The sequence below is a fragment of the Bos javanicus genome, chromosome X (genome assembly GCF_032452875.1).
Source record: "Bos javanicus breed banteng chromosome X, ARS-OSU_banteng_1.0, whole genome shotgun sequence".
Classification (NCBI taxonomy): Eukaryota; Metazoa; Chordata; class Mammalia; order Artiodactyla; family Bovidae; genus Bos; species Bos javanicus.
This window is the reverse complement of record NC_083897.1, coordinates 60,772,278-60,780,064: the sequence shown is the minus strand read 5'-3', so window position 1 is coordinate 60,780,064 and position 7,787 is coordinate 60,772,278.

Here is a 7,787-nt window from a genome sequence, read left to right as displayed (position 1 = left end):
AGTGAAGATACTATTGGATGTTCTATAGTGTCCTGAGGTTTACTATATCAAGAAGTTGAATGCTATACCACAAAATTCCTGAAATCTAATAACATGAAGCAGTTTTTTGTTGGTTTCTGTTTGTTTCTTTGTGGATTAAGCCATCCCCACTGGACTCCACTTGAGGACTGCAGTTCCAAGTCCTTGCAAAGCCATTTCTACCTGGGTCAATTTTCATCTCACATTTATCTTTCTAGCTTAAAGAATGTGGTTTTCCCACATGGTTCATATGGCCACACTCTTTCGATCATGAGAATATAGCCATTTTAATGGGGTTAGACCCTAATGATAATTCAAATGACAGTGAATGACCTCTGCTTCTGTCAGGGTTGTTAATTGTGTGCTCATTTCAAGACTTGGGGTTGGGGCAGTGTCTGCAAAAGCTTACTGCAATGCTAAGGGGAAAAAAATTGCAGACACCAAATGGTTTCTGACTGTAATTTTGTGCATGCCTGTGAGCTATTCTCCAGAGCTCTCAGGGAAAACCTCTACAGGGATTAGGGACCACAGTCAGCAAAATAGGGGATTCCTTTTGACATTGACAGTTCACTTTGCCAGTCTGAGATTTGACTCCATTGCTTCCATAACAGGCTTTTACTGGGTACTTCTGCAACTGCTGTCACTGTTGACTCTGCCAGGCACTGTTCTGTTTGCACCAGGATTGCCACTTGGAGTCCTCAGATCATCAAAGCTGAATGAAATTCTGTGGTGAAGAGAAGGGAATGATTTTCTCATTTTATTTACACTCTGTTAAAGGGATGCTGAGTTAGGGACACAGCCAAATAACAGATATCACAGTGCTCTTCATATCAGCTCTCCTATAACACACTAAGGATAGACAACTGGACCTTCTCCAGTTGGGATGAATCCTTTCCCAGGAAATTTCCCAGTCCCTCATACACGTAGACTTACATACAATGGTATGTCTGAATTCTAGTCATGGTCATAGTTTAAACTCAGAATGGGACCTTTTGCTATACAAGGTTGATCTTTAGGCCCTTCCCAGTATCACTCATCAGTGAACAATCTCTCCAGAGGAAAGATAAACACCTAAATGAAGGCCATGAGGGGAATTGAGATCTTGATTTTGCTCACACTTGGGCCCCATCCCTTGTTAAAGCCTATATATTTTCTTCAACTGTTACTAGTAGATTCAAGGGTTCTTAACAAAGATCACATATCTCAATTATTTCAAGGTATCCAGGGATTTTTTTAAGTCCAAGATTCTGGAAAAGGAGTCTTGAATAAGTAGAGGAAGGACATGGATACATAGAAATGCAAATACTTCTTTTTGCTCCATCTACAGTTGGATCTAGAGTCCCAAAGTACTACTGAGGAGAGAGGAAGTTGTGACAGGTCAAATAATTGGTTTTAGAGTTTAAAACAGTCAGTTAATTATTTTGCAATTAGCCAGTTAGCATTGAATTGCTTGCTTTTAAAACATCTATCTGAGTAAATTAAACTGTCATTTGTGCTTCCCCCCACAAACTTGTTGGAATACATGTGAAAACAAAGAGTAAATAATTTTCCTAAAAAGTAAGAAAAAATAGTGGATTCAGAGTAGTTGGGCTTCCCTTGTGGCTCAGCTGGTAAAGAATCCATTTGCAATGAGGGAGACCTGGGTTCGATCCCTAGGTTGGGAAGATCCCCTGGAGAAGGGAAAGGCTACCCTGGTGGCTCAGAGATTAAAGCATCTGCCTGTAATGCGGGAGACCTGGGTTTGATCCCTGGGTTGGGAAGATCCCCTAGAGAAGGAAATGGCAACCCACTCCAGTATTCTTGCCTGGAGAATCCCATGGACAGAGGAGCCTGGTGGGCTACAGTCCACAGGATAGCAAAGAGTCCGACACGACTGAGAGACTTTACTTTCTTTCAGGGTAGTTGACTATAATATGGAAATATTGGGAAAGGATCATTCAGAAGGAGAGGATGGGGATCAAAAGCCATCATTTTAGAATTTGTGAATATGAACCACGTATACAAAACTAAAGTTTGAAGCATGGCATTACCATCAGATTTCCTGGTACTTCTATTTTGCAGCGCCTGATTGAGTGCCTCATAAGATTGATGAGCTGAGTTTTAATTTTTGAAAGAAGAAAATAACTTTTTCATAAAAGGCAAAAATATAGTAATTTAGAGGCCTGATTGGATTCAGATAGATCTGGTTTCAAATCCCTTTTCCACCATTTACAATGTTGACTTTGCAACATTTCTGGGCATATGTTATATGGAAAGCTGGTGGTGGTTTAGTTGCAAAGTCGTGTCTGACTCTTGTGACTGTAGCCCGCCAAGCTCCTCTGTCCATGGGATTCTCCAGGTGAGCATACTGTAGTGGGTTACTATTTCCTTCTCCAGGGAATCTTCCCAACCTAGAAATTGAGCGCCAGTCTCCTGCACTGCAGGCAGATTCTTTACTGACTGAGCTATGAGGGAAGCAGGGAAGGCTAAGTAAGTAAGTGTTAGTCGCTCAGTCATGCCCAACTCTTTGCGACACCATGGACTGCAGGACACCAGGCTCCTCTGTCCATGAGATTTTCCAGGCAAGAATACTGGAGTGGGTTGCCATTTCCTTCTCCAGGGGATCTTCCCAACACAGGAATCAAACCCGGGTCTCCTGTACTGCAGGCAGATCCTTTACCGACTGAGCTACAAGGGAAGCCCAGGGAGGGCTTGTGGCCCACTAAAATTTGTATTCACCTTTGCTTAGAGTACAATGGTTCCAGGGAACCACCAGTAAGGAACCATATTTTCCTGCCCCTCTTGCATCTGGATGAGGCCACATTACTAATTTTCACCAAAGGAATGGAATCTGAGACTCTAGAGATAGCCAAGGCGCAATATGGAAAGAGCCAGGGTTCCTGAAACATCTCATGGAAGAAAGCTACTGACTAACCAAGAATACCCGCCCTGGGCTGTCACATGAGTCAGAAATAAAATTCTACTGTGTTAAGCTACTGAAATTTTCAGGTTCATTTGCTGCAGTGGCTTTAGCTCCCCTATGCAGGGTCTGATGCCCCATCTCTAAAATGACACTACGTATATGTGCATGCCACTGGATTTGTTACCTAAAGTCATGCAAGTGAGTGGTGTCAGTAGAATGGTGGGAGCAAGAGGTGTATATAGAGGATTTTGGTATGTTGACAAGGGTTACTAGACAGGCAGGGGTTAGGAAGATTTGACTGTGAAAGAAGTGGGAAGAGCTGCTTAGGGAAAAGACTAAATCAGTAAGCAGACTGAAACAGTGGTTCAAAGTGAGAGTGAAAGTCTCTCAGTTGTGTCCAACAGTTTGCAACCCCATGGACTGTAGCTCGCCAGTCTCCTCTCTCCATGGGAATTCTCCAGGTAAGAAGACTAGAATGGGTTGCCATTCCCTTCTCCAGGGGATCTTCCTGATCCAGGGATCAAACCTGGGTCTCCTGCATTGCAGGCATATTCTTTACCATCTGAGCCACAAGAGAATTTACTGCATCCAAATCTAAGCTTTAACACTACCACCTGTGACTTTGGACAAATCACTTCACTTCTGTGTGCCTCAGTTTTATCATTATAATTATTACCATTATCACAATGTACATGTATAGAAATGGAGATGTCAAGAAGACAGAAAAGAAGATGAGGCTAAGAGCCAAATGGTCTAATCACAGCCGGACTCTGCCCCTGGGCAGTTCTGTCATCAAAACTAGGTCATTTGGCATCTCTGGGTCTCAGTTTCCACACCTCTAAGTTGGGAATCATATCTACCCCATCTATAAGGTTTTTAGCTACATTCAAAAGAAGCAACTTTTATAAGAAAAGGTTTTTTAAAATATAAAGTGTTATTTTAGAGTTTGGACCACCCAGTAGTCAGACTGTTTTTTAATGTACATCCCAAAGCAACACTTGAATGCCTCCACATGCCAATGAACATGGTACATGGGATCAGTCAGTGCTGGAGACTACCCACTTAGCCTAACAATGGATACTACTGCAATAAACACTTCTAAATCCTCTCTTGGGGATACAATAAAACTACTGTCACTGCTTTACATCCATGCATCTTTTTAAAACAGACTTAGTATTACCCAGCTTAAACATACATCTTACTCACTACACTTGACCTTCAGTGATTTCTGGCCATTTCCAAAATAAAATCTACCTTCAAAGAAAGAAGAGTTCTTGTTGGATGTGTCCTTGAAACTAAGGCAGTTCTAAAGGAGGTCCTGCTCCACTGTTTTTTTGCAGTTTAGTCCAATCCCTAAAATCATACTTTGCATGTTAAAGGAGTCTCACAATGTGTGTGTGTGTGTGTGTTTTTTTTCCTGAGTATGACCAAAGTATATCACTACTTCTGAGGAGAGAAGAAATTGGTGACAAATCAAATAATTGGTTTTAGAGTTTAAAACAGTCAGTTAATTATATTGCAATTAGCCAGTTAGCATTGAATTGCTTGCTTTTAAAATATCTGTCTGATTGAATAAACTAAACTGTCATTTGTGCCTCCCCCCACAAACATTGGAGTACATGTGAAAACAAAGAATAAATCATTTTCCTAAAAAGTAAGAAAAAAGAGTGGATTCGGAGTGGTTGACTGTAATATGGAAATATTGGGAAAGGATCATTCAGAAGGAGAGGATGGTTCAAAAGCCATAATTTTAGAACTTCTGAATATGAACCACATATACAGATTGGAAGATACCTGCTCCTTCCTTAATCCAGTAGCCCCCTCTGTGCTTCTGAGAATTGTCTCTCAGGATACCCCAAATTTGTGTCCCATCTGGAGCTGCTGTATTCTCATGTGACTCCCCCGCAGTCCACACAGGAATGCTCTAGGGGAGGACCTCTGGTCCACACCAGTAAGTACCCTTTATCTCATTTTTTGTGCTTTGTTCAAAGAATTCAATCACTCCCCGAGTAGCTATATAAGTTGTAATGCTGTAAAGCAGAGCTGTCCAACAAAAAGATGGTGTGAGCCAAGTATGTAATTTTCAATGTTCTAATTGCCACATTAAGAGAGGAAACAGGTGGAATTAATTTTAATAACATATTTTATTGAACAAAATAAATCCAATATGTTATCATTTAAACATGAAATCTATGTTTTTTTAATTAATAGGATATTTTACATTCTTTTTTCCCCTAGTACTCTGTGTTCAAAATCGAGTTGTGTGTTTTACACTTACAAACCATCACATCCCAATTTAGACTAGCCACACTAGAAAGAAAGCTGAGCCCCGAAGAATTGATGCTTTTGAACTGTGGTGTTGGAGAAGACTCTTGAGAGTCCCTTGGACTGCAAGGAGATCCAACCAGTCCATCCTAGAGGAGATCAGTCCTGGGTGTTCATTGGAAGAACTGATGTTGAAGCTGAAACTCCAATACTTTGGCCACCTGATGCAAAGAGCTGACTCATTTGAAAGGACCCTAATGCTGGGAAAGATTGAGGGCAGGAGGAGAAGGGGACAACAGAGGATGGGATGGTTGGATGGCATCACCAACTCAGTAGACATGGGTTTGGGTAGATTCCAGCAGTTGGTGATGGACAGGGAGCCCTGACATGCTGCGGTTCATGTGGTCACAAGGAGTCGGACATGACTGAGTGACTGAACTGAGCTGAACTGAACACTTTGAGTGCTCAATAGCCACACGTGATGGGTAGCTGCCAAACTGGACAGAATAACTCTAGAGGCCTAGATCATCCACTATGTGGAAAAAGATAGCCTATAGCGAAGAAAGAAGTAAGTCAATACGCAGAGAGATCCAGACATGAAAAGCAAAGAGAAAAACCAAGAATACTGGTGGCATTCAAGTCCCTGATTTTAAGGGTTCTTGAGGGTCAGTTATACCCTCTCAACCAGGACAAGCCATAGCCTGGATGTTTTTTGAGATATCCCAGTTACCTTTCAATAATATGCTCTGTCCATGGGATTTTCCAGTCAAGAATACTGCAGTGAGTAGCCATTCCCTTCTTCAGGGGATCCACAACCCAGGGATCAAACCTGGATCTCCTGCATTGCAGGCAGATTCTGTACCATCTGAGCCACCAGAAAAGCCCAATAATATAATACTTTGCTATTAAAAATATTATTTTTCTCATTATTAAGAATAAAGCAGAGTCATTTGCTTGAATTACCTTAAGGATGGTGATTTTCTCAATTTATATGCCCTCACCCCTTCTCTTAGCAGACATTACTAATGAATTGCTCATTTTCCCTCTTTCTTATGGATTCCAAATGTAGGTGGGAAGGAGGGTCAAGAGGGAGAGGACATATGTATACCTATGGCTGATTCATGTTGATATATGGCAGAAACCAACACAATATTGTAAAGCTCCAATTAAAAAGAAATAACTTAAAAAAAGAAACTAATGAACTAAAGCAGCACCTCAAGCATAGAACCAACTGATAAAATGATGTATAAGCCAAATGATTCTGACAATTATGAATCATGTCAATAAAAAGGTGGTATCTAAAAGAAAAGTAATCTTTCTCAACAATGCTCTAAGCAGTTACTATCAAATAATTGGAGTAACCATGTACATGGAAATGTATCTACCACCACTGCTATAGAGTTGCAATGTGTCCATTTTCTTCTTTCCCTTAATGAATAATGAGAGCTATCTTTATGGGCATGTCACACATGAGACAATCCCTGATGCTCCTAGACAAATGTGTGTGCATATTGAGGTTAGGGGAGGAACATGATCTCATGGGGGCTTCCCTTGTGGCTCAGGTGGCAAAGAATCCATTTGCAGTGTGGGATCCCTGGGTTGGGAAGATCCCCTGGGAAGGGAAAGGCTACTCACTCCAGTATTCTGGCCTGGAGAATTCCATGGACTGTATAGTTCATGGGGTCACAAAGAGTCAGACACAACTGAGTGACTTTCACTTCACATAACTCAAAGGAGAACTGAGGAAGCTACACTAACTGAAGGATACACAGCTAGAAAAAACATGGTTTGAACAGTTATTGCAGCCATATAGTTTTTTTGCCTCAGGTGATTTGGGAATGTCACCTAGACATTCAGAAACTTAGCCATTGTAAAATGTAGCAAGTCATCAAAAGATTTAGTGGAGAAATTGTGGATGGTTCTTTATAACAAATCCATTTCCTAAGTATTCCTTTTGGGGGTTGTCATAAATATCAGCCAAAGAAGGAAGAGATGCCATAGTAAGATGTCCTACTAAGAAATTCTGTCACTGAATCCATGAATCAAACCATTGGAAGAAGTTTAAAATAAATCTGAATACTTTCCTTGTAGTGCTGGTGGAGTCTTCAAAGAGGAAAAGATATTTGTGCAATTGTATTCAAATAAGACCAAAAGTAAACAGGTTTAATTTAAAGTTAAAATGCACAATCTTCCTTTTCAATCTTATTTTGTTTTAACAATAAAACTTGCAGAAAGCAAGACTTTCTTCTCTAATATTCTTCTCTCTCTGCGGATTTCCAGAAATTTGCTTCCTTTTGTAAGAATGCCATTTTTGGGAAAGTAAAAGACTACATTTTTGGATTAAAGAATTCTGAGGCGACCACACCTCAGCCAGTGTCATTAGAATAATTGCTGATACAATGCTGCCCTCTAGCAATGGCTCAGATTGGGCTTCTGCCCCAGTAGTCCTCTCCCCAGACCACTGAGACATCTTCCTACTTCCAGAGCACATCCAAACAGAAGGGGAGTTATCATCTTGTCTGATTCCCTAATGAGAATTGAACAATCACAAAGATGAGGTTACTGAGGCCCAGAATGATCAAGTGACTTGCCCACGGTCACA